The 26,218-nt window shown below is 34.6% G+C and overlaps 1 protein-coding gene across 1 annotated transcript in view; it reads right to left on the reverse strand.

Moving 5' to 3' along the window:
* The window catches only part of LOC123720451 (disintegrin and metalloproteinase domain-containing protein 10), a 95,463-nt gene that overhangs the window by 59,368 nt on the left and 9,877 nt on the right, over positions 1–26,218 (reverse strand). The window lies entirely within an intron of this gene.

A 26,218-nucleotide genomic window follows, 5' to 3' on the forward strand; every position in this document is an offset into this window, starting at 1 on the left:
GGAGCCACATTGTGATAAGTGTGACCTTGAAGGCCGACAACGCACTTACAAGATTCATAATGTTCAGGCTTCCTCCCACCTGCTGGTTTGGCCCCCTGTTACATAAAAAGCTTAAATATCCATCCACGTAGCTTGGTGGTGGATATTGAGTTGCGTCACGATGAAACAACAACCAGAGAACTGATTGATAAGAGCAGTCTGATAATAGATTTCGTGTGTAATGTCAACTATAGTATTGTTAACATGGCTTTTACACATTAAGAAAACACTTTTAAACGGATTCGGACGTAGTCGATACCAACTCCGGGGAAATAAATACAGATAACACAACTTTCTCCACAGCTGTGATACTTTTGACATTCAACACCTTTTGTCTTCAGTCACCGTGACCACGCACGCTGTAAAGCACGCGTAAAATTTAAATTTATGTAAATAATTATAAGTTTATAATAATAATACATACCTTCAATCCGTTTAAAAAGTGTTTTATTAATACCAACTATATTTATATATTATATGATGATGATTCTATAAAAAAATATACATATATGTGTTGTACTTTTACAACTAATCCAATGCATTACTAGCCTTTTAGGTACGCTTTTCTCCCTGTTCTAAGTCAAATTGTTCCTAAAATACTTCAATAGGTAGCTGGTTTGAAGTCAAAGTCAAAAATCATTTATTCATATAGGTAACGCGACGTACACTTATGAACGTCAAAAGAAGAAATATACATTAAATGCTTCTAATTTTACATTTACTGCCAGTTCTCAAATCAAGGCCATCACATAGATATCGTCATAGCGCGGCAATAATAATTGTATTAAAACCGCTTATTTGTGGAACGTAGTAGAAAAAGGGTGGTTACAAAATATCACATTAATAAACATTTTATTAGAAGACTGATATTACTCATACATATAAAATATAATGCTTGAGTATAACAAAATAAGGTAACCATATAAACACTATATTAAACGAGTGAAAACAACATTCCTTGGACATTGTTAATATGTTTATATACTTATAGTTGTTATATTATTGAAAAACATACTGTTAAAATATATTATATAAACATACTGTATAAACGCTTGAATTGATTTGATCTAGTTATGTAAATTTTAATTTATTTATATACATACTTGTATATAAACAAATTAAAATTCCGACCGTAGACCTCCCACGGTCCTCACCTCTCTTACTTCCATCATAATATTTAATAATATATAAATATTATACATACGGGCAGGAGGCACACCTGGTGTTAAGCCCATGGACATTGCCAGAAGGCTTGTAAGTGCATTGCCGATTTTTGAAGGACCCTAAGTCGAATTGGTTACGAAATACTTCAGTGGTCAGCCGATTTCCAGATAGTGTTGGTGCGCGGTTAAAACTGCCTTAAATAACGCTCAATTGTGGAGAAACGTTCCCGTTCATATCCAATAAAATAATTGAATTTAAAAATTTATTTTTTACTACTTTTACGGTATCGGAAGTCTTTTTTCCGTTACAGTTAGCGACGTTTTCCTAGAAATCGAAAATAATTGATTTATATCGATCAGGAAGTATAAAAATGTATTACAAAAACCGCAGTAACATTTAGTTCTTACAACCAGTTTTTAATATCTGATAGCATGTGGCAACTGCCTAGGTCATTGACTTAATTTTGGAACAGCTTTTTCTGTATTTATCTGTTCATAATATTGATACGATTTATTCCAAATCGTTAAAGAAATTTTCATAAAACATTCTCAATTAATCAAATTATTAAAGAACAAAACATATACAACTTTAATTTTATATATTAGATAGGTATGCTCTCTGTTATAAAACGTTTTAAATGACATTCATCATACAAATGTAACCTAAGCTATATACTTAATAGGCTGAAAACAACTTATATTATATAAAACATCTTAAAACTGGTGGCGCTAGAATCCATAGTCATTACCTCATATTTATATATCTATTTCGTGATGAAACTTCGAAAGCTAGATATTCCTCTACCACATTAGGTTCCTGAGGTCGTAGCTTTGATACCTGGCTGTGCACCAATGGACTTCTAGATGTGCGCAATCAAAATTCGAAAGGTGAAGGAAAACATCGACTTGGCTTGCCTTAGAAACAAAAAGTCCACGTCGTGTTACAGGTACAGGATCATGAAACAGGTACAGAAATATGAGGCCCAGACCTAAAAATGTCGTAACGCTACTGATTTATTTACATTAAAATCTGATAAGTAATTACATAGAACCTGCATGAAATAGCAGTAAACATAGATGTGAAATGTTGATGCCTCGGATAATCTATGAGACAGCTGTAGCTGCATGCAATCTGAGAGCGAGGCGGCGTGAAACGTGCTGGATTTATGCAGCTCTAGAATTGATTCCCCCGCGACAGAATGCTAATAAAATATGTGCATGTCTCTTGTGGCATACCTGTCACGACATTATGGCCAACATTTTACGTACCTCGTATTTTTGGAAGTGTATTCGTCAAAGATATTAGACGCGCGTGTATGTTATTTATTAGTCTTAGCTTACCTATCTATAACATTCGATGGGGAATGTGCTGCCGGACTTTGAGTATACCCTTTTTTCCAGCTCTAACTTACCTAACCAGCACACATTTGTCTTGATAAAGCCGGTGACCTCTTTCACTTCGCATTCATATTTTTTTTATTTTACACATCAGCACATCATAAACTGACAAAAGTTAGTTATTTGTTTAATTTTTGATCAATTTAGTTAGTTCACCTGTTATAACGGAATTGTGTTTTTATAAATAAATAAATTATCGTAACGGGAACGTAAACAATATATCAATCCATTGTATTAAGACATGACTTCACTTTGAAACTATTTCCTCCGCTTAGATGTAGAGCTTAAGATTCTCTTTGTGCACACTCAATCCGCCTACAATCAAAAGTCAGTGATGCATACAGCCTCCCTAGGATTAGTTCCCCTCGCTCGAATGCTAATAAAATGTACGAATGTCACTTTCCACTCGGATCATCCACTACGCCTCGATGGCACTACAGTAATTCAGGTAAAAGCCCGAAGGGAAACAAGCCAGAACATCCCCTTAACTACGTCTATTACGGGCAATACAGCCTGTTTGTGTACAGCTAGTGATGTTTATCCACTTGTAATAAGCCCACGTTACTTCATTAAAGACTTATAAGCATCCCCTTTTATTTAAATCATTGATTTAAGTCTAAACTTGCATCTAAATAAAAATATATAAACATCAGTTAGAAACCTACCTGGTTTTCACTTGTCAGAATTCGAAATTCAAATAATTCAGTGAGTTTGTTTTTCAAGTTTGGCATATACTATATATATACTATAGCATGAACTCTATGTCTACAACCGTATACTGATAGAATTGGCTCAATAGTTTCAACACGTGTTATAATATTAGCGCGTCTTGTGATATCACAACATGATGAAACTTACGTACAATGACGCAAAATCCTCGTACGAGATTTGCACGGCATTGTTTCGAGCACTTCCGGCTTGCAAAAAATGCGCCCCAGATTTCGCAAACAAAATAGCGGGAGCTATCAATAGTTTTTTGTGCTGACAAAGCCCTACGTGTCATCGAGCGAACATCGACCGCTTCGAGGACATGGATTCATGGTTGTGAATTTAGAAACAAAATTGATTGTGGTAAATCTAATAACGCTGGATGGTATTGTAGAAATTTAAAGTCAATTGTATTACGATAAACTTATGACGCGAGCACGTCGTTAGAAACGAATGTTCCGTTATTTACATGAGTGAATTTTATTCATTCAATTGCTAAAAACGCTCTCGATACGTCGACATAACTAATTCCCTACAGCTGAAGTGTTTTAACGCTACTATTGCTAGGGTGTGGTGTTAGCTAATACATTTTCCCCTAACATTGATCCCTTCTTACTCAGTTTCGCAGCGCTATCTTTGCCAATATTTTGCAAAGTATAGATTGTGTCTCGGTTTTTAAATCACACATTTAGTTGTAAGAATTATGTTAGTAACATTAAGTATGAAGCAAGGTGTGTTTGCCTGTACAATCTCAGTTCTAGTTACGGTTGTTTCTAGAGGTTATATAGTAATGTCCGTTGATGTATTTGTTTTTCACTATTACACGTAAATTTTTATTCCATTACTAAATTAAGAACGAAAGTTTTGTGTTACATGTAGAAAATGTTTTTAAAATATTGTTTATATTTTTTTATAACATTTATCTATTTCACTTACGAGTTCTACTCGTTATTGTTACATTAAAAATTAACATGAAAATAAACACAAAAATAAAATGGCATGGACGTTAATATCAACTATTAGTGAGTAAAAATCTAGTATAGCAGGACAATATGACAGTTTATAGGTAAATTATTTATTACCTCCCTATCCTACCTATTAAATAAATTGTCTCTATATACATAATTCTTCCCTTACAATGCGTCCTATTTAGATTGTCTAAATCATATAATCTTTAGTAGAATTTGTTTTTGAAGTGAATCTTAATCACCGTTGGAATAAAAACTACCGTCACATTTTTCCGTTACGCGCCATCTTTTTCTTGTCCCTACCACGGTTGATTCGAAGAGATTCGAAGCAACTAACAACAAAAAAATATAATAACGATAACGATGATAGTAATAAATTTAATACAATTAATGAAATTCTGTAATAATCTTAGTAGTAATAAAGTAAAATGAAATTATTGTAATATTTGTATTCATGTCTATGATTATAAAAGCCTTTTGTTAAACGTTACCTAATTTTATTTTATTTAACCAATTTCTGTATAGTAGATCATTTTTTGAAAAATAGGGTCATAAAGAAGTTTTACTAGTACACGTAAAAATTTTAATTCAGAAAGCTCACCAGATCCGAAAATATCTTCTCAAAATAAAAAGCCATCTTTTTTCGAAGATGGCCGCTAGCCATATTGATAAACTTTTCCTGTTTGTTTGTACAGCCTATTTCTCGCTCCAGGCGTTAGTGGGTCATTTGGCCATTCAATCACAGAATCGGAAGACTGTTATTCTTACACTTTCGATGTTTGTTTAAGCTCCATTAGTTTACATATTTCATTTTAGACATCGTTATGATTCTTTAACAGATATGTACGCGAATTAAGGAGGCACCAATGTTTTTTAATGTTTGCATAAAGACATCAAAAAACTTGCGAGATCTTGTAGATCGGCCTAGGTACCGCTGGATCGACAGACAGGAGAAGGACTTGCTGCAACTGAAAGCCAGCAATTGGCGCACGATTGAACATCGGATTGTGTGTTACTTAAAGACAATTGTCACTATCTGCGCTTAAGCAGAACATATTCGTAACACAAGGGTATGAGGAGAAGGCCTAGTGAAGCCTGCAAGGTTCTTTTTTAACTTTGGACTTAGCTTAAAGCTGTTTGCCATTCAATGCAATTAAAATATAAACATATTGCTGAATATTATATTATTTTTAAGCTTATGTAAGTTGTATCGTTACGATCATTGCCTCAATAGTCTTTTAACACATCCTCGTTTAAATCTAGTAAGAGAATATTTTGGCAAGAAAAACAAATGAAGTCTAAAATCCGACATTTAACTGAATATATTATGAATACCGGTAAATAAATTACCAAAAGACATCTACATGGTTAAATAAATAACTCGTATAGAAACAACGTTGTAACATTTGTATTAAAATTAAACTGAAGAGAAAAGTAAAAAAAAATATAATCCACCAACAAAACATTCATATTTCAACAAAGCAGGGCTTTATATTTTATTTTACAAAATTCATTTGCATTGACGACTGAAAAATTGTTTGCGTTCCAAATGAACGGTGAACTGAATTGAACAATGAATAGATTGAATTCGCTAAATAGCAAGTAGATATTAACTTATATTGTTATTTATAACTAGCTACCCTGTTAACTTTGTTTCGCCTTAATATGTTTTTGCTTAGCCTACCGTTTTAGTAGCTTCATTTGTATATAAAACATTTTGCTATGCTACCCCACGAACTATACACTTTTCCAGAATATAAAACTACACCCACATATATTTGTCTTTAAAATTTATTTCTCAGACTTTAAGGAATAGATGAAATAAAAATACCTCGAATTGTTTCAGGCGTCTTTGAGTTTTGCGCTTAGCAATTCATTTATATAACTATACTCCCTCATTGTCACTGTAGATATATCAATTGAAAACTGTGTTAATCAGATATTCTATCGAATTGCTACAGGCTGGTAATGCTCGCGAAGATAAAATTAAGCTCATACGTTTCTCGGGTTTGATTTCAGCGAAACAATATTATAGATTCAGTACCACCAGTTATTGCAAACGGTGTAAAGTTAAATATAGAAGCGTATACTCACTTTGATTGTTAACATGCAAGTCGGGTATAGATCTTTACGCATAAATAACAATTCATCATCTATATATAGTGTATTGTTATATTGTAGGCACGTTATTGTTTCCCTCCATTGTTCCTTGGCTTCACATAATAGTCTACATAAGCGTACATCGAAGTGGCATCGAAGGATACCAACTCGAATTTTGATGTTTACAATAATTATAAACAAACATGAACAAATAACTGCTAACTATTTAATAATTTACCTTTGCGTTGTATTTTACGATATTACGTACTATATTTTTCTTCGTTGAAATAGCCAGATAAATATATATTCCCTAGTCCATCTTGTTTTATAAAGAGTTGTGTAGGGGTATATATATATATATATATACTATATAGTTGTGAGAGTAGTTTTATGAGTGAGAATGTAACAACACAGGGACAGTCTGTACTTAGCGATTGACGCGAAAGTACGTCAAATAAAGATGTCATTCACAATCGCATTGTTTCCTTTGGAGTCATCCGGGTAGTCACCCGGAGGCAACATACCTCGGCATCCCCCGCATCCACAGTTGATATCGGAAAATCAAAACAAATGAAAGTACCTTAATGAGATTTTTAAATTATGTAATAGGAGGCAGAATCCTGCTTTTCATGATCTGACAATGGGCACTCGCATTGTCAAAAGGCTCGCGAGTGCGTTGCCAGCCTTTCAAGAATTGGTACGCTCTCTTCTTCAAGGACCCTCAGTTGTGGAACGACAAACGTCAAGGTGGATGGTATTTTATATTCTGCCTCGACGTCCGATAATGAAACTCAACTGCAGGCTTTAATCTCTTCTGAATACTCTGCATGGTAAATGCGGTAGAAGATGCAGAGAGACCCAACATCTCTAAGCTTTGAACCTATTTAGCTTCATCATTATTGAGTGCAACGCGGTCCGTTAATGTCATCGTGTGAACAATCAATGTTTTGCTTCGTTCAAAGATGTCGAAAATAGAAGTATGCGTTCGTATTCAGTCCATAATGAACATTATGTTAAAGCAAACAAATCCACTTTTAGTTTGTTTGGAAATCCCAGATGTACTTGATCCTTCCTTATGTTCCTCACATTAATGGCGAGGGGTTTTAAGCTAGATATTTTTATTACGCGCACACGCAGTGATATTAAGAACCAATATTTTGTAAATTATCAGCATTTTTTTTATTTCATAGCACGGTCAAGGGTCACGACGTTTATGAAATACTGCCAAACGGCTGCCGAGTGCCTTACCGTCATTGTCATAGTTACGATTTAGTACATAGTTAGTTATATAACTTAACACAACACGGGTGTCACGAATTTCATTTACCGCCGCTTATATATTTTTTTTTATAAAATAGGGGGCAAACGGGTAGGAGGCTCACCTGATGTTAAGTGATGCCGCCGCCCATGGACACTCTCAATGCCAGAGGGCTCGCAAGTGCGTTGCCGGCCTTTTAAGAATTTGTACGCTCTTTTCTTGAAGGACCCTAAGTCGAATTGGTTGGGAAATACTTCAGTGGGCAGCTGGTTCCACATAGCGGTGGTGCGCGGCAAAAATTGCCTTGAAAAACGCTCAGTCGTGGAACGGCGGACGTTGAGCTGATACGGTTGGTATTTTGTATAGAAAAATAGAATATAGAACAAACTCACGTATCGTTAAAGTAATTGGCATTTTAAATAAAGAATCTGGGCGTACACCCGTCACTGTCAAATTTTGTCATAATCTTCGTGACAAAACCTCTTTATTAATATCGGCCATGTTTTCGTTTATTTATTGTGGTAAATTTAATTAGCCATAATAAATGCTATGTTTCTTATTAATTACAGTTTTACAAGTCAGCCAGTACTACTGCACTACAGTCTGTTTATTACTGAACAAATTGTGTATTTGTTCAGTAATAAACAGCGCAATCAACATTCTAGACTTAATGAAGTAATAAAATTATTCCTATTATACTTTCGTTTTATAAAACTTTCGAGTAATTAATATCAATGACACATCATTACAATAATATTTTCGCTTACAATACAAAGTATAACGTAGTGAGAGCTTGACTATTAAACGCGAAATGTAGACCTTTTCAATCTCGTATTGAAAAATGAAACGTCATAAAAGAATTTTTGAGTTTTTTGTATTTTTCGTTATACAAACTACTCCAATATATCAAAACATATTGATTTTGACATACCAAAGCCATACTAAGCACTAAGTTTCGAATTAGAATCTTGCCTTAAATCTTACTACAGTGCAACCTACCATACTACAACCTATATATATAACAAATTAAACTGAGGTTTGTTATTTTGAGGTTAGAAAAGAAAGAAAAAATCATTGGCGCTACAATCTTTTTAGGTCTGGGCCTCAGATTCCTGTATCTGTTTCATGATCATTTGTAAATTGAATAGATATTTTGAGGTAGGTTGGTATAAAATTCGATATAAGAAAAATACATCAAAAAAACAATGATAGTTTGACAAACAAAAGCGTGTCGAAACCTGTAGCGGCATGAATCATATACTATGAGATTAAGATACATACATTGGTGGGAACTTTACACAAAGGTTTGACAAAATTCGTTAATTAGAGGGTATTTGCAAATATTCGTTATGTAAAGCGATATTTTACATTGACTCTAATGGATAGTTAAAGGGGATTACGAATTGTTAAATCGAGGAAGTCGTTATATTGAGGTTGCACTGTATAAGATACTTTCCAGGCAAATGTTCTAGCTATACTTTATTATTTATTGAAATATATAAAAAAATATCTCGACCGACATATGCCCTATTTTTCAATGTATAGACAATTAAAAAAACTATCACCTGCAATATCTCGTAAACGTATTGTTAAAATAAATCCTAGCCGTGTTAGATTCAGCGTGCGACTCCCGGAGGCCGTACGAACCTCGGTTGTGCACCAATGGGGAAGATTACTGTCAAATAGTTCCTTGTAGAGGGATCCATGTTTGTTATAAGGAAGCTGTCAAAATCCATATTTTTGTCTATAATTACGTTTCTCTTTATTAAATGGGTCGATGTGTGGCTTTTGGATGTACAGAAATAGGTTCACATAAATTCTCTTCTAATCCCACCATAAGAAGAGAATGGGAAAGAGCGATTGAGGAGAGTTAATTTTAAAGCAACTGATTATTGTAGGTTATGTACACTTCACAGTTACAGTTTTTAAAACAAGATAATAAAATGATTTAGTAAATACTTGTTATAGCAAGTACTTAAAAGTCGTATATGTTTTAGGTTTCCCATTTCAGCGGAACAGTTCGTCAGGTCACGAGCTGAACGTTTGAAAAGAAGAAATGTTAAGCGTTGCCTCATACCCAGCACTGTAACAGAAACTGATGAATCTGTAGTTGAAAACAACACTACTGTGGCTGTGACTAATGATCAACTGACCAAGGCTACGCTCATGAGGTTGAAATTTCAAGAATATCAGTGACGAAAATAGTGAAAGGGTACATAATAAATAAACACTTTATCCCATTCAAAAATCAAAGTAACATCACAGGTAAAATAGTTATTTCAAAAATGACAAGTAAATTGCACTTTCCAGACAAAATTATTGTAATTAACAAATTTAATGGCGAGAAAGTATCTACATTACGCTGTAACTTGAATCTTACGGAACAATTTACCAAAATCATTCCATAATTAATGATTACTCGGAATTTGCACTTTCATTATTAACGACTTCATATATTACTGTGCAAAATCGGAAATAGGTTACTAGCCAGTTAAACATATAATGTGTTATTGGGCGAGGAGAGAATTTATTAAGTTTTTACTGGATTGTAAACAATGAATAAAACCTTTCCGTGCCATTTCGGATAAATTCTTAGCGCATGAAGCCAACGTGATATGACTCATCACATAACGTCATCATCGCTAAGCACTACAAATTTGTATGCAAATAATTCATACTAACAAACTTTTTTGTAAAATAATAAATGTCATATGAAATGTAGGTACAGTACGTACGTTAGATGTTATACTTCTTTTCACGTAAAAAGATAAAAATATTTTCAAACATTTCATCTTTCGCCTTATTCTACGTTTGTAGAAAAAAACGACACTAACAATAGAAAAAAAATGTGTGTGTATGTCAGCTACGACGCACGATTGGAGTTTACTCCTTACGAACGATAATTATGATATATATCGAATAGAAAAAAAGGGTAAATGAACGCATCTGCTAAAATGATAAGAGAAACAAACATATATCTGTTATTATTCGGATTATTAATATTACTTCAATAAAGCGTATTACATAAAGTATGTTACAAAACAATATAAATAATAATAATAATAAAAAAAATTGTGTTCAATTTATACAAATCCAATTTTAGAGAGAGAATGAGATGGAATCATTCTTTTACACGTTCAATCCTACAGATATATATGTTTGTCTCTTTCGACGTAACGCCTCAACTTTTCGTGTTACACTTGATTTTACTCCTCATAAAATTTCCGTACCGGGCCTTATAACTCAAATCGTTTCTTAAGGAGTAAACTCCAAAAATACTCATAATTTTTCCCTAACGCGCCAAAAGATGTCAATTACTTCTTTTTACTAAAAATATAATACCATAATAATATACAACAATACCAATCACCTGCATCATGAGCACATCCCACATGCACATCATCACGTACATACTCTAACTTTTCAACCATCACACAACATAGTCGAATAAGTACTTACTCATTATATTGTTTTGAATATTTTTTCTTTCTGTAAATGTGTGTGAACCTTTCCGTCAATATGTGTTCCATCTTTGGATATTTACCACCTTTAGTATATAAACGGTATTTTTGTTTGTTTGGTTGTGAATTTAAAGCAAAACGGCTCAATTGAACTGATTCATTAATATATAAATCTTCAACGCATCACAAAACCAGTATTGTAACACTTAAATAACAATAAGGGAGGTAAGGTAAGTTAGGGTGGACTCAATTTCCGCACTTAGACGCGTAGTCGGTCCGTTGTGCGTAGAAGCCCTGGCTAATTTAGCCAGCCTAACTCCTTCCAGAAGCACAGAAGTCTCCCGGGCACTTCACAGGCTTCGCGGAGCGACCTCACTGTTCCAACAATAAGGGATAGCAGCCTTAACCATTTCAAGGCAACCACTATAAGGAAAAATCAAATTTGAACTCCTACTATATAATAATAACAAAAAAAACATATTTAACCCTTTTAGGTCTGGGCCTGGGCCAGATAAGCCTCCTGTGTCTGACACACACCGTCGACTTTTTGCCTAAGCAAGCCTGTTTTCTCACGATTTTTCCTTCACCGTTCGAGGGAATGTTAAATGCGCACATAGCAAGAAAGTCCATTGGTGCACAGCCGGGGAACGAAGCTACGACTTCAGGGATGAGAGTCGCACGCTGAAGTCACTAGGCCAACACTGCTCATGCATGTAGATTGATCTAAATAAGATCTAACTAACCCAAGATCAACAAAAGGCAACGAAGCAAAGTTAAACACTGTGTCATCGTGTATTAGCTCAGCTCGCGAAACTTGGCCCATAAATGTCTAACATAATTCTCAACTAAACTGTTTATTACGAGAACTTACAAAGAAGTTATTAGGCTCATATATTGTATTCTGTTGTAAATGTAAACTTCATTCGCTATTACTAAAATTACATTTAAAAACGGTAAAGCAATTTAAATTCAAATTCAAATCCAAAAATATTGACAACAACTGCTACCCACTATAGTACACCTACACCAATTCGACTTGTGTCCTTCAATGAAAGAGTGTACCGATTCAAAAATGCAACACATTCGCGAGCCCTCTGGCATTGAGTGTCACTTAAGATGAGATGGGCCTCCTGCCCGTTAGCCCCCAAAAACGAAGGCCGGCAACGCACTCGCGAGCTTCTGGCATTGAGTGTCCATGGACGGCGGTATCACATAGCATCAGATAAGCCTCCTGCCCGTTTTCCTCCTGTTCCATAAAGAAAACAATTCTTAAAGGGCCGGCAACCCACTCTCGAGCCCTCTGGCATTGAGTGCCCATGGACGGGGGTATCACATAGCATCAGATAAGCCTCCTGTTCCATAAAGAAAACAATTCTTAAAGGGCCGGCAACCCACTCTCGAGCCCTCTGGCATTGAGTGTCCATGGACGGCGGTATCACATAACATCAGATAAGCCTCCTGCCCGTTTTTCTCCTGTTCCATAAAGAAAACAATTCTTAAAGGGCCGGCAACCCACTCTCGAGCCCTCTGGCATTGAGTGTCCATGGACGGCGGTATCACATAACATCAGATAAGCCTCCTGCCCGTTTTCCTCCTGTTCCATAAAGAAAACAATTCTTAAAGGGCCGGCAACCCACTCTCGAGCCCTCTGGCATTGAGTGTCCATGGACGGCGGTATCACATAACATCAGATAAGCCCTGCCCGTTTTCCTCCTGTTTCATAAAAAAAAACAATTCTCAAAACGCCGCCAACCCACTCGCGAGCACTCTGGCGTTGTGTGTCCGTGAGCACTTAACATCAGGTCCCGGCCTCTCCACGTTCTATAAATTACTCACGTCCTTCCGTTCAATAAACTAAATAATACTAATAAAGAAAATATAAAGAAAATGCTACCAATGAAAACCTAATCGTATAATAGTAACCTCATCTATCCTCAACATAAAAATACATCTGGCGATAAGAAAATCCAAGTAAACGTTTCTATGCCAGTTAAATTTATAGCCGTTCATAATGAGGTAATATTTCATGGTCTGAATGAACACGTGGAAGAGGATTGTAACGAGTAATAACTTGCAACATTAACTCCCAAGTTACCATCGCATCACTTTCTTGGTTATGTAAGCGTTAATGTTGTTTATACGGCAAGAGCGTTTTGAGCGGATACAGCGTTCGACTCTCATTTAGCTTCGATCCATCAATGGACACAACACTCGCACATTAGAAGGAAAACATCGTGAGTTAGATCCAAAAAGTTGTTGGCATCTGTCAGGGACAGAAAGCGGATCAGACTTGCCACGATAGGGTCGATAACCTGGAGAAGCTAGTGTCACAAGTGTAAGGATCGAGACTGGGAGGACGATCCCATCCCGGTACCACATGGACGGCGTTAACCACACGGGATGGTGGTAGTGAACAAATCAATAACACGAATAACCTCTAATATTCATAAATCGAAATCTACGTTTGGCTTTCGGGTTCGAAGAGCAAGAAAATTATGTTAATCTTTAAGGGAACATTCATACGGCGCTTATATTCAAAAGGTTCCACAACCGCTTTTCATCTTGACCCATTTCCAAAACCTATTAAAGTTATTTTAAACTGCATAAGTTTAAATCGAAAATCTCTGAATTTAACCATTCACATCATATATGTAACAACGACCAACGTAAGTAAAAACGATCAAAACCGCTGATAAAATAAACGATGTACCAATAAATTGAACGTAATAGTGACTGACACTTTTTATATTGGCTTATTTACGCCCTTGTATTGCGGATGACATTGACATTGACAGCTTGTGACATTATACACCCGAGTGTAATCTGCTTTTGTTTTTAAACAATTAATACCAGCTCATTCAATTATTATCTGAGTTCATCAGTTTACATAATTATGGTAACAATTCACACGTACTGATTAAGCCGGAACTGGGTAATATCATTTTCGAGTTTCCTTCCTAGGCTAAAGGACTTCTGGATGGAATGTCACAAAAGACTGCTATTAGTTATTATTATTAGAGGAGTTACAAGAATTAAAAATTATAATTAAAGACAATTATATGGTACAACGAGCGGCCATATACCAAGCAATCTCTTGCAAGCAACCCTTTAAGCATAAATAAATATAAAATAATATTGAAGAAGCTTTCGAATGCGTAACTTTTAATACAAAACAAAAATTTAATAATAATTCATTAATCCAACTCTATTATTAACAAAGTCAGAAAAATAAAATATAATAACATACAAAAAGAGGGTACGTAAAAGAATTGGTTATTAAAAATGACAGTAAATTTGTCTCACCAAACCCATTTTATATAAAAACTGGTATCCCCAACGTCACGTCCTTACCGTTAAAGTGCGGAAAGTCCCAAAAGGATTTAAAGATTACTCGTCCCTGAAGGTTAAAAACTTTCGAGCTCCAGCTTCGCAATTCTTAATTTAAACGTTACGGACTTTGAATTTGATACTAACAAAATATACCTTCAATTTATGGGTAGAAAGCTTTAGGAAGTCGAGAATTAGTTTTAAGTGTAACTCTTGTATGTCAAACACATATTAGACGACTTACGGTACATAGTTCGCACTCAAGCACCCTTAGAAACTATATTGCTTAAGGTGTCAGACAACATTGGTGTCTCTTTGGCAGAGCTATCCTTTCAAAAAATACTTGCAACATTTCATTTATATGTCTCGCTGTTTAGATCACATATTTACAGTATTAAAAAATTTGCTTATTAATAGTTACATACAAAGCATGCTGTGTTGTGTCTGTTAAGGGTGTCTTTTATACATTTTATTGTAATGTAACACACATAGTGTGTCTGGGCCTTAGATTCCTGTGTCTGTTTCATGATCATTTGTTAATCTAGTAGGTGATCAGCCGCCTGTGCCTGACACGCGCCGTGGACTTTTTGACTCTACGGTGAGTCGGTTTCGTGGCGATGTTTCCTTTCACCATTCGAGTGAAAGTTAAATGCGCACATACAAAGTCCATTGGTGCACAGCAGGAATTCGAGCCTACGACCTTCGGGATGAAAGCCGCTCACTGAAGCTATAAGGCCAACACTGCTCTATCACACTTTATACGGCGTCGACTTTTTGGCTCCGTTTGAGCGAATGTTAAACACACAAATAAAGTCCATTGGTGCATAGCCGGGGATCGAACCTACGACCTCAGGGATGAGAGTCGTACACTGAAGCCACTAGGCCAACACTGCTGAAATAAACCACATAGATAGAGATAAGAGACGACTGTCTCTAGGCCAATCAACAGGCCATCGATTTTTCACATTTCATTTATGGCAGGCACATACACTCACCTCATCGTAATAAACTTGCGGGAAAAACTTCGAGAAGATCGTCAATCTTGGCAAACTTCAAACAAAGTTATAACTCAAACAGCCACTCGCAACATCGAAAACGAAATTGAAAGAATAATCGATACAACAAGACTGAAGTAGGTCAGATCACTGTAAGTAAAGATAACTAGCCCTTACAGAGGTAATGAGATGCTGTTAGGTAAAGACGTTTCTGCATTTTAATTAACAATTCTTGAAACACAAATAAACCAATTGTTTTTGAAAATTATATGGTAACGTTAGAAATGGTCCCGTGGAGGAAGGAACGTATACTGTTCCTTCAACCTCGACCTTCGAGGGACGATCCTCGACCAGAAGGACTCCTGACTGGATGGCCAGAAGGTGTGGTGAGGTCCAAAAGTATATATATCTTAGCCAGAACAACATCTTTAGGTCATTTCAGGGAATTACGTCATCGCAGTGTTCTGTAAGCGCATATTGTGGATGTCGCTACAATCACTAATGGCTAACAACAAATTATACACTGTCAAAATCATCAACTTAGGTCATAGTGTATAATGAACCTTCACCAAACCCCAGAAACATATTTCTCACTAAAAACATTCAATATCAATTCGGTCTCCATATGAAATTGTTTCTATATGCATAAACACATACATTACATATTGTAATTGTATCTTACAAAAACAAAAGTATACCTTAAATCTTAGCAACCAATTACAGACAGAATGCAATTTGTGAGGATGACCTAGATCCGAGTTTCAAGCTCACTGACCTGGATTGGAAGGCTGTATCTGTGGATATTCAATTAGAACTCACGTTTTAAATAAAACCTTTTGTCGATTTCGATGTAATCTCTTTTTACAAATTTCTCAAACTATACAATTTTACTACTAAAGATAAAACTGCTTTTAGGGAGATTGCAACATTTAGTATTCTATATATATTTTATTCGTTTTGCATAAGACAAAATGTAATGTAATGTAATATAGCATGTACATGCAGAATCCATACCACGCCCATGTTAACTTCCAATAGTGATACAACTGGAGGAGAATCTTTCCGATTATATAACTTTCTCCTGTAATTAACTTGTAATCTTTGCCATGACACATCTTTTATATTCATATTTGATATACCAAATCATCTTTTTACTATCACATTGTATTTTATTAAGGACCTTTGCTTGCAGTGCCTCGAGCGCGTACAATATACACACAAGGATGCACCATTTACGCGTGCCTTGCGCATATTATTGGATATGATACGGATATATTTATTTTCACACTGGCTGAATTCAAAACAATTGCATTGTTTATGTTATAAAAAGGTTAAGGTTTTATGATTTCTGGTACATATTATTTTCATAGTTAAATTATTATATTAATAAATAGAAAATAAAATAAATAAATCTAAGTGTAAAGTCAAATTAGTTCTAAGAAGCACTATTGAAAACAGATAAAATAAAACTGATTGTGATAAACATAGTGAGAATTCAATATTATTATCCAAGCTATCTAATGAAAAGCTTTTTCATAAAGAAATTGCCACAAAAGATTGCAACAACTTTCAAAATATTATGATAGAAATTGATATTTAGAGCATGTCGAAGAAAATTACATCCCAAATCAGAGAGGCGTTTCATTCGCTTGCTCGTGAAAAATCTAGACAACCTTCAGGATGTTAAAATTTAGCCAAAGATCAAAAGACAAAAGAAACAAAATATTATTGTCCAACAAACTGGACATGCTGGTTTCAGGCAAGATAGGTCTTGCCAACCCAAATATACATATCAATTATATCTTATTGATGAAATAATTGCAGTACAATGCAACAAAATACTGAGCAGCATATAACAACTATGTTTCCAGTCGTTAGGTTGTCAAGGTCAATCAAAATGATAAGATATCTGTGAGATTTGTTATCTAACAAGCAAGCTGAGCTATACTGTAAAATGTAAAATTATTTGCATTTAATAAATTCTCGACGTTATTATTTGTGCTGCTCATTGCTAAAGGTCTTGTAGCAGATGCCATACTCTTCTTATCATTAATATCTATTATTGAACTTAATAGACTTGATAAATGCAGACACAGTCTTTCAAATGATGTATGAAGCGACCGTAACGAGTGAGGTTAACAGCGCAAATTATAATTCGATTTGAAATGTGTTTTTGACTGTTTAGGTGTTGAGAAGCCAACACATTTTGTGTTCAAACTACGGCTGCATGAAGCATGCTGATATTCCACCTGAGTGACACCGAAAAGGGAAATTGTTGTACAACAATACGGCCGGCCAATGAAGAATGTACAAAGCGAACTCTGACCCCATAACATGACTCGAGCAGACTAAAACATTTATTTTCCTGTTTGTAATGGACTCAACAGTACAAATAAAATAGCTATTTTCACTATTGTGTATTAACAAGAGAATAAATCACCAATTATTTTTTAAAATTTAATTCTAGACTAATTACTGTAAAACCTTTTATAACTTATAAAAGGCTGCCACTAATAACGCTTTATTAAGGACTCAATTGAAAGAGCTGGAGAAATTTAATTAAACGGTAAGGGACAGAAAAGTGCCTACACAAAACTTGGGCATACTCGGCAATACTCGGTGGGACACAGCCAATTACTTAGCGAACGGCAACATCAACGTGTATAGTAACTCTGGGGATAGGGAACTTAGTAAATAAATACAACACACACGAAGATTAAATACACATGAAAATAAATAATTAAATAGCTAAATAATTTATACAATTATTACTGAGAATATGTTTTTGTTTAACCGTGACTATCTGAAACAATTTCTGAGGCTTTATAAAATAAATAACTGGCGCTACAACCTTTTTAGGTCTGGGCCTCAGATTCCTGTATGTTTCATGATCATTTGTCAATCTAATAAGCAAGTAGGTGAGACAACTGTGCCTGACACACGACGTCGACTTTTTAGAGGTTAAGGCTCGCTCCCTTCACCGTTCGAGCGAATTCTAAATGCGCACATAGAAAAAAAAGTCCATTGGTGCACAGCCAGGGATCGAACCAACGACTTCAGGAATGAGAGCAGACTGAAACTGGGACAACACTGCACTGAGGCTTTATAGATTAAATGATTTATCTAATATATTTCTTTTATATTAACGTATTGATTATGACTGTTATAAATTAAACTTAAAATAAACAATGTTGTATTCTTTAAAAATAAAAATATATATTAATATCTATAATTTACGACAGATTAAAAGTAACAATGAAATCTTTATTTTATATAAAAAAAAATCTAAAACCAACAAAAAACGACCGCCAAAGGAAACATAATATACTCAGTTAACCTGTGAGTTACAAGTTGTAAATCAGAGCTTACTGAACCAGAACCTACCGCAAGTAATGGTTATTGCTTCTCTTGATTTATCCTTGTATTTATAAAGTATATAACAAATAAAAAGTATTTAGAACTCATAGATTTCTTATGTTTTTGATAAAACAAAAATGCTTTTCAATATCATGCCCTGCTAGCTTGTAACACTCAGTATTATAGTTTTAAATCTAAAATAATACAAGTGTTTGTATAAGTACAAATTACTAATTAACTCAATTCTTGTTTAAAAACTCAAACTATTAACAGTTACTTATTTTATTTTAACAATAATTCTTAACTATAATAACTAAACCTTTAATCTTATTCACAGTTTGTGACTGTTTATATTTTTTTATACAAAAATAAAACCTTTTACCAAACTTGATATATTTTACCTTAATTAAATTTTAATTCATGAAGCGTTTGTATCGGTATCGAAGATATTTCTATAAGAGTGTCGACATCAGGTATTGTATCCCTAGTTTAAACACATACCTTTCGTAAAAAACTACGCTTCAAAACCTTATACATAATTTTAAAAATTGAAATAACCTAGGCGTTTAACACATGAAAGCCCAAAACTTCACGCGTCAAGCTAAATCATAATTCTGTACTTTTCCAAATAGGCCAATGATTACACAATAACATCGTCAAGTGAGCGAAATTGGACTGACAATCGTTCAATATAAATACAGTCGGGAGTTAATCGACAAACTGTGTACGGACGTAGGCAATCTCGACCGCGATGACTTCAATTAAGCCGACACGAAACAATCCCTCCTAAGTCACTATACCATGCTATTTAACATAAGGTATATATTATAAGACGCATTTTTTATGTAATAAACATAGTGTCGCTACCCGACAACCGGCAAAGCACTTGCGAGCCTTCTGGCAATGTGAGTCCCGTGGTATCACTTGACATCAGGTGACCATTCTGCTGGTTTGCCGTTGAAACAAAAATCTAGAACTCGCATTACATCCGTGTCTTGCTTAGTTTTTAATTTAAATTTTTATAACAGCCGACTGTATACGCATGTAAATTTTTGATTCTTAGACGCGTTATCGTGAGCGATGTATTCCTTCACTGTACAAATCAAATCTGCTCATATTTGACGCGCATATTTCTAGGTTCTGATAAGTTTAGTTTTCATTTATATGTGCACTCAAACACCACCCATGAATGAATACAAACAGCCACTTATGAGATAAATATAAAGGATATACACATGTCTCTACATTCTTATTTGTTTTTTTTTACGACTGAGGCGCAAACTAGCCGCTGTGGTCTCTGGCAGAATGGCCAGCGCTGTGGAACAACTCTGCTCCTCAGCATAATGCTGAGCCAGGGTCAATTACAAACACAGCACACACGCATTACACAATTAAACCCTTTTCTTAAAAAAAATTGTTATCTCTCTATTATTAATATTTTTTATTCATTTTTCTTTTTGATTATTGTTATTTTATGTGTTACTGTGTATGTGTTTTGTTGGAAATAAATGTTATGTTAAGCCAGGGCCAATTACAACCACAGCACACACGCATTACACAATTAAACCTTTTTCATAAAAAAATTGTTATCTCTCTATTATTAATATTTTTATTTGTTTTTCTTTTTGATTATTGTTATTTTATGTGTTTCTGTGTGTGTGTGTTTTGTTGGAAATAAATGTTATGTTAAGCCAGGGCCAATTACAACCACAGCACACACGCATTACACAATTAAACCTTTTTCTTTAAACAAAATTGTTATCTGTCTATTATTATTTTTCTTATTTATTTTTCTTTTTGATTATTGTTATTTTATGTGTTTCTGTGTGTGTGTTTTGTTGGAAATAAATGTTATGTTAAGCCAGGGCCAATTACAACCACAGCACACACGCATTAACAATTAAACCATTTCCTTAAAAAAAATTGTTATCTCTCTATTATTAATATTTTTTATTCATTTTTCTTTTTGATTATTGTTATTTTATGTGTTTCTGTGTGTGTGTTTTGTTGGAAATAAATGTCATGTTATGTTACATGTGATAATGACATGAGAATTTAAGAGGGAGTAGCGCTACTCGATTGTGAGGCAATTCCATGGCAGATCCATGCAAAAAAAAACACCGCAATCACTTCACATATTCAACTATAATCCTCGTAATTTGTAAACCTAGCCATCAGAACCAACGGATAAACTATAGAATCCCATTCCATCTGGTAGACGGATGTGTGTCATTAATTGCGTTCGTTGAGAACTAATCAAATGAAGGAAGCTGGCCTCCGGGCAGCTTTTAATTCCCCATTGACCTCTAATGAAACGGCGACTTCAGCGACTTTAGTATCAATAGCCAAATAAATATAATTAATAGTATATAATATTTTGTTTAAATAACACAATTCGCTACTATATTCGAAGACACTTGTCTTAAAACCATAGCCAGCGTCGAAATACCTAGCGTTGACAAATCAAATGACATTAAATTACACGGACATTTGGTGGGAAAAGCTAATTCAGCTTCGAAAAAACGCAAATTCCGCCTCCTTCTATTTGACCGTAGCCAACGAAGATCGGTTCGAATCGTCGACGACCAGTACCTTTCCGTGCGACTGGGATCACTGGGAGGAAGGGATCGACCTTGGTGCTGCGTAGAGGTGTGAGATCACTCTACATCTTCTACCGCATTTACCACGGAGAGTGGGGAAGGAGTTGTTCAGATCATAAATAGAGTTAATGATTGACAACTGTTCTTTATTCTATAGGTACGAACCTACAATGTCATAACATAATAAACTATAGTGTTAGGCATTATCTATTTATTGAAGTGAAACTTCTTTATCGGCGTTGTAAAAAAAATACCGTCACATTTTTCCGTTACGCGCCATGATTTTCTTGTCCCTACCACGGTTGATTAGAGGAGACTAGATTAGAACGATAACAATGATAGTAATAATTCTATTACAATTAATTAAATTCTGTAATAATTGTATTATTTGTATTCATCTCTATGATAATAAAAGCTATTTGTTAAACTCTATCTAATTTAACTTTATTTAACCAATTTCTGTAAAGTTGCATATAGTAGATCATTTTTCGAAAAATAAGATTACAAAGAAGTTTCACTTCTTACGTGTATTACACTTGTTCACGCACACATTTATATACAACGAAAAAACAATTATATCATATAGCCAAAGACGGAATACATAACATAATTATAGGTTCAATAATTTAAAGACTATCCTGTGTGTTAAGGTAATTGCGATGACAAAACAGCTAAAATGTATAATGTTCCTATCTACTATAGATGCTTGTTAAAAAGTCTGACCACGTGCAAAGTAACTGGCAATGCTATCGGAGGTTTAACTAAAAAAACCGCATTTGCGCTTGTCGCACAAAATGTAACAACTTACAAAATCTACGTGATGAAAAATTCAAAAATACGCGCAAAGTTAGCCTCCTAAGTACGACGACGCCACACTGTTACAAGGTAAGTGGCATATTATGCAAAATGGGACGTATGCAGGAGACGCACGTTCAAAATAATGCTTATGTACTATGTAAATAAGCTTTGTATAAAATGCACCGCCGGATTATATAGAGGTCAGTTGGTGAAGTAGCTTGTGGTATATAAAACTATGCTATGTTTAAACAAGTGAATGTGAGGGATATATACCTCCATTCATCACTATTACTTTGTTATTTTAATTTATCTGTTTAATATTAATACTGTTTAATATGTGTCTTCCGATAAAATTACCATAAGATAATTAAAAGTTAATGAATTAATTAATCTTAATTAAAAAAACTATATCGGTTTAAATAATGCTTAGACAAAAAAAACGCACTTCATGATTTGGTTTTCTTTTAAGGTGGTTTTTTTTATTTACCCCTGGATATTTGCAACGAAGTATCAAATAAATAATAAATATTAAAACTAGACGAAGCCACTTACAGTGCTGCATACTTTTCTTCACCGGTAAGAGCGACGCCATCATGGATTGGATGTATTGCCAGTAAATAAAAAATTACCATTATAAGGGGAATAATTTGAAGTCATGCAGGCTAACTAATAATTAATTGAAATGTCTTAATAAAACAATGTATACTAGTTTCTAGAAAATACAATTGATAGTAAAATTATTTATTGTACCAAGAAATTACAGAAAATAAACAAAGTGGCGACGGTAGTACCAATTTAAGCCGCCAGCCAAGAAAAGTATGCGGGTACAACAATTTCAAGGTAAGTCATACTTAAAGCATACATTGAACTTTAAACGGTTTTTCTCACATAAATTAAGCCATTTACATAACTTAGTCAATACCAACTACTGTCAGGTACGTAGTGCAGCGCACACCTAGCCCCACTGACCTAATTCCCTTATGAAACCGCTGGCCCCTTGTTGCCGAGGGAAAAATATCTCCCGCATTGATTTAATTTACATAGCAAAATTAATATTATTGGTTAACTGAATTAATTGTTTAATAACTAATTAATTTAAGTATGTTAATAGAGTATAATTGGTCAATATTGAAAATACATTTTTATGCAGATTTTGTATCCGTAACAATTTCAACACAGCAACTCCGTAACAATGACAACTCCCAACCCAGCCATGCCATGATTCCTAGCGAAATAAATTGAAACAGACTGAACTGACTGTGATGAGGTGATATGCTGACTATCTATTTGCCTATAAACAAAAATGTTCAATAAAATATACTTACAGCAATAGTCACGAAGTTAGACAGTGTATAGTGAGATAAAATTTTATCTATGTATAACTACTGCTGTCAAAATTTCAGCTTAGACATTGTTCCACAACGTTTCTTAAAGCAACTACCTACAGATATATACAAATATAAGCAGGTACAACTTTCGGAACCAATTCGACTTAGGGTCGGTCCATAAGCGTACCAATTCTTAAAAAGCCGGCAACGAACTCGCAAGCTTCTTGCTTGCTGAGTATCTATACTCATACCCATTTTCAATTTATTATTATTTACTTCATAGTAAATATTTGTCACGGAAATCTAGTAATAAATTTAGCCGAAGTAAAAAATTATAAATTACAAAGTAGAAAACGCAACTCGTTGCTTACCGCGAGCGCTAGGCCTACTGACCTCGTTACTTCGTCCAACCTTTTGTTCGTGGCTTGAAAAATATTCCTGTATTGATTAACTTAACTTGCAATTATATGCAATGTGAGTGCTATGTACATATGGGCTTAGCTCGCCTCGTTTATTAGTCGGCAATATAATACAAGCCGCTTGAGAATTACTGTTAGTTACATTTTAATAATTTTGTTTTTTATCAAGCCTTTTCTTTCAAAAACTTAAAAACGTTTATATGTCTATAAATCGCATTATTTTTGGCAAAGGCCTCCTCAAAATCCCACCAGTCCGGACTACACAGTTCCACTGTCTGCCGTGAACCGTTCTGCTGTTTTCTTAATTTGGACTATCCACCTACTAAATTATCTTCCTCTTTTTCGTTTACCTTGGGTAGCTGTTCAGTACTTCCTTGCTCTACTTTCTGTTACTCTTGCCATGTGCCCCGCCCATTATAACATCTGCTACCTTAGTTGTTCTTAATGATATATTCGATATTTCATCTATTCTATCTAAGAAGACTACCCATCTTTATTACCTTAAATTTGTAGCACTAAGTATTTTGGTAATGTTATCTAGATGACATCTCAACTCTGATAACCCAAATATATACAACACATTAAAAGCGGTAATGTTTGTCTATCGGTAACATTAATTCTAAAGCAAGTAGTATACATTTCAATAAATTTAAGAACCTGAACGACTGCTGTAAAGCATTCAATACATCTGAGTTACTGATATAAATTCGCGTTTATTTTTCTTATAAACAATTTAAACTTAGTGAGACGTATAGAACTAATCAATAACAGACATACATATTATGCATGTATTAGCATCACTATCCACCTGGTGTGTAATATTAGATTATCATGACTAAAATATACAGATCTCCTTTGATCACAAGAAAATTAGTCGTGCGCTTATAATGCCGCACCTTTAATGGAGCATTAGACTTTTCTGTTTTTATTTTTAAATCATCTATATATCTGACCAAGGGGAAGTGTCTAAAACAAAAGACGAATGAGTAAAACGTTTTGTTTGATTGGTATTTTCCAGTCCAATCACATCACAATGCAGACATCGTCGTTTCATTCATTCATAATTATGTCTTTTCTTTTTCATTATCACCCCCTGCCATCTTTACGGTCATCGTAATATGTTGACCCTACAATAGTCATGGTATCAAAGAGATAAGCTGAACTGTTTCGTTTTTATATTAATTTTCGCGAACGACATTATTGAGTTACCGCCTATTTCACAATTCATATAAATTATATTATATACCTAGTCCAGCCATAAGTTCTGTTACAAATGAATTATTAAATTTATACCTACATATTTATTTAACACTCAGCAAAAAATAAAAAAAAATTCTTTTCGAAATGGCCACCTTTGGCTTTTATACAGCCACGAATCTATGGAATTACGCACTGTTTCCAAGGGAAATTTTGGCACTGCTTGCTCCAAAGATTTTTAAGAGACTCAATGTCGCCGTATCGTATAGAGCAGGCCATGTCCTCTAAAACTGACCATAATTTGAAGTCTAAAGAGTTGATGTCTGGGTTAGATGAGGGCCAGTCTTCAGCTCTTATAAAGTCCGGAATGTTAGTTTCAAGCTAGGCTTGGGAAGTTCGTGCCTTGTAACCAGGTGCAGCATCCTGCTAACCTGGTATACTTTAAAAAAGTGTAATGCTGACAGGTTTCATTACATTATCCAAGACTGTATCTTGATTCTGACTGAAGTTTTCACTCCTTTTTCACAAAAGTTCAGTTTCGTGACTCGTTGATAAGACACGCCCTACCAAACCATCACTGACGCAGGATGATGACCACGTTGAACCTTTCCAACCACTTGAGCAGCTTCTTTAAAACTGAGAGCGGACACTTTATCATTTTGCTTATTGTAGTGTTCTTAAATCGAAAAAAAAATCATCGGTAAAGAGGATTTTATCATTTTGCTTATTGTAGTGTTCTTAAATCGAAAAAAAAATTCATCGGTAAAGAGGATTTTATCATTTTGCTTATTGTAGTGTTCTTAAATCGAAAAAAAAATCATCGGTAAAGAGGATTTTATCATTTTGCTTATTGTAGTGTTCTTAAATCGAAAAAAAAATCATCGGTAAAGAGGATTTTATCATTTTGCTTATTGTAGTGTTCTTAAATCGAAAAAAAAATTCATCGGTAAAGAGGATATTTTCCTGGGCTTTTCTGGGCCACTCTCTTTAATGGTAAAGATTGATTTAGGGCATATTCTGTATAGCGATGCTAAGCACCGAACTTCCGGTTTTGTTTAAATACGCGATAGTCTTAGCGGAAATCTTCATTTCTCACGATAAG

This window comes from Pieris brassicae, chromosome 1, assembly GCF_905147105.1.
Source record: "Pieris brassicae chromosome 1, ilPieBrab1.1, whole genome shotgun sequence".
Classification (NCBI taxonomy): Eukaryota; Metazoa; Arthropoda; class Insecta; order Lepidoptera; family Pieridae; genus Pieris; species Pieris brassicae.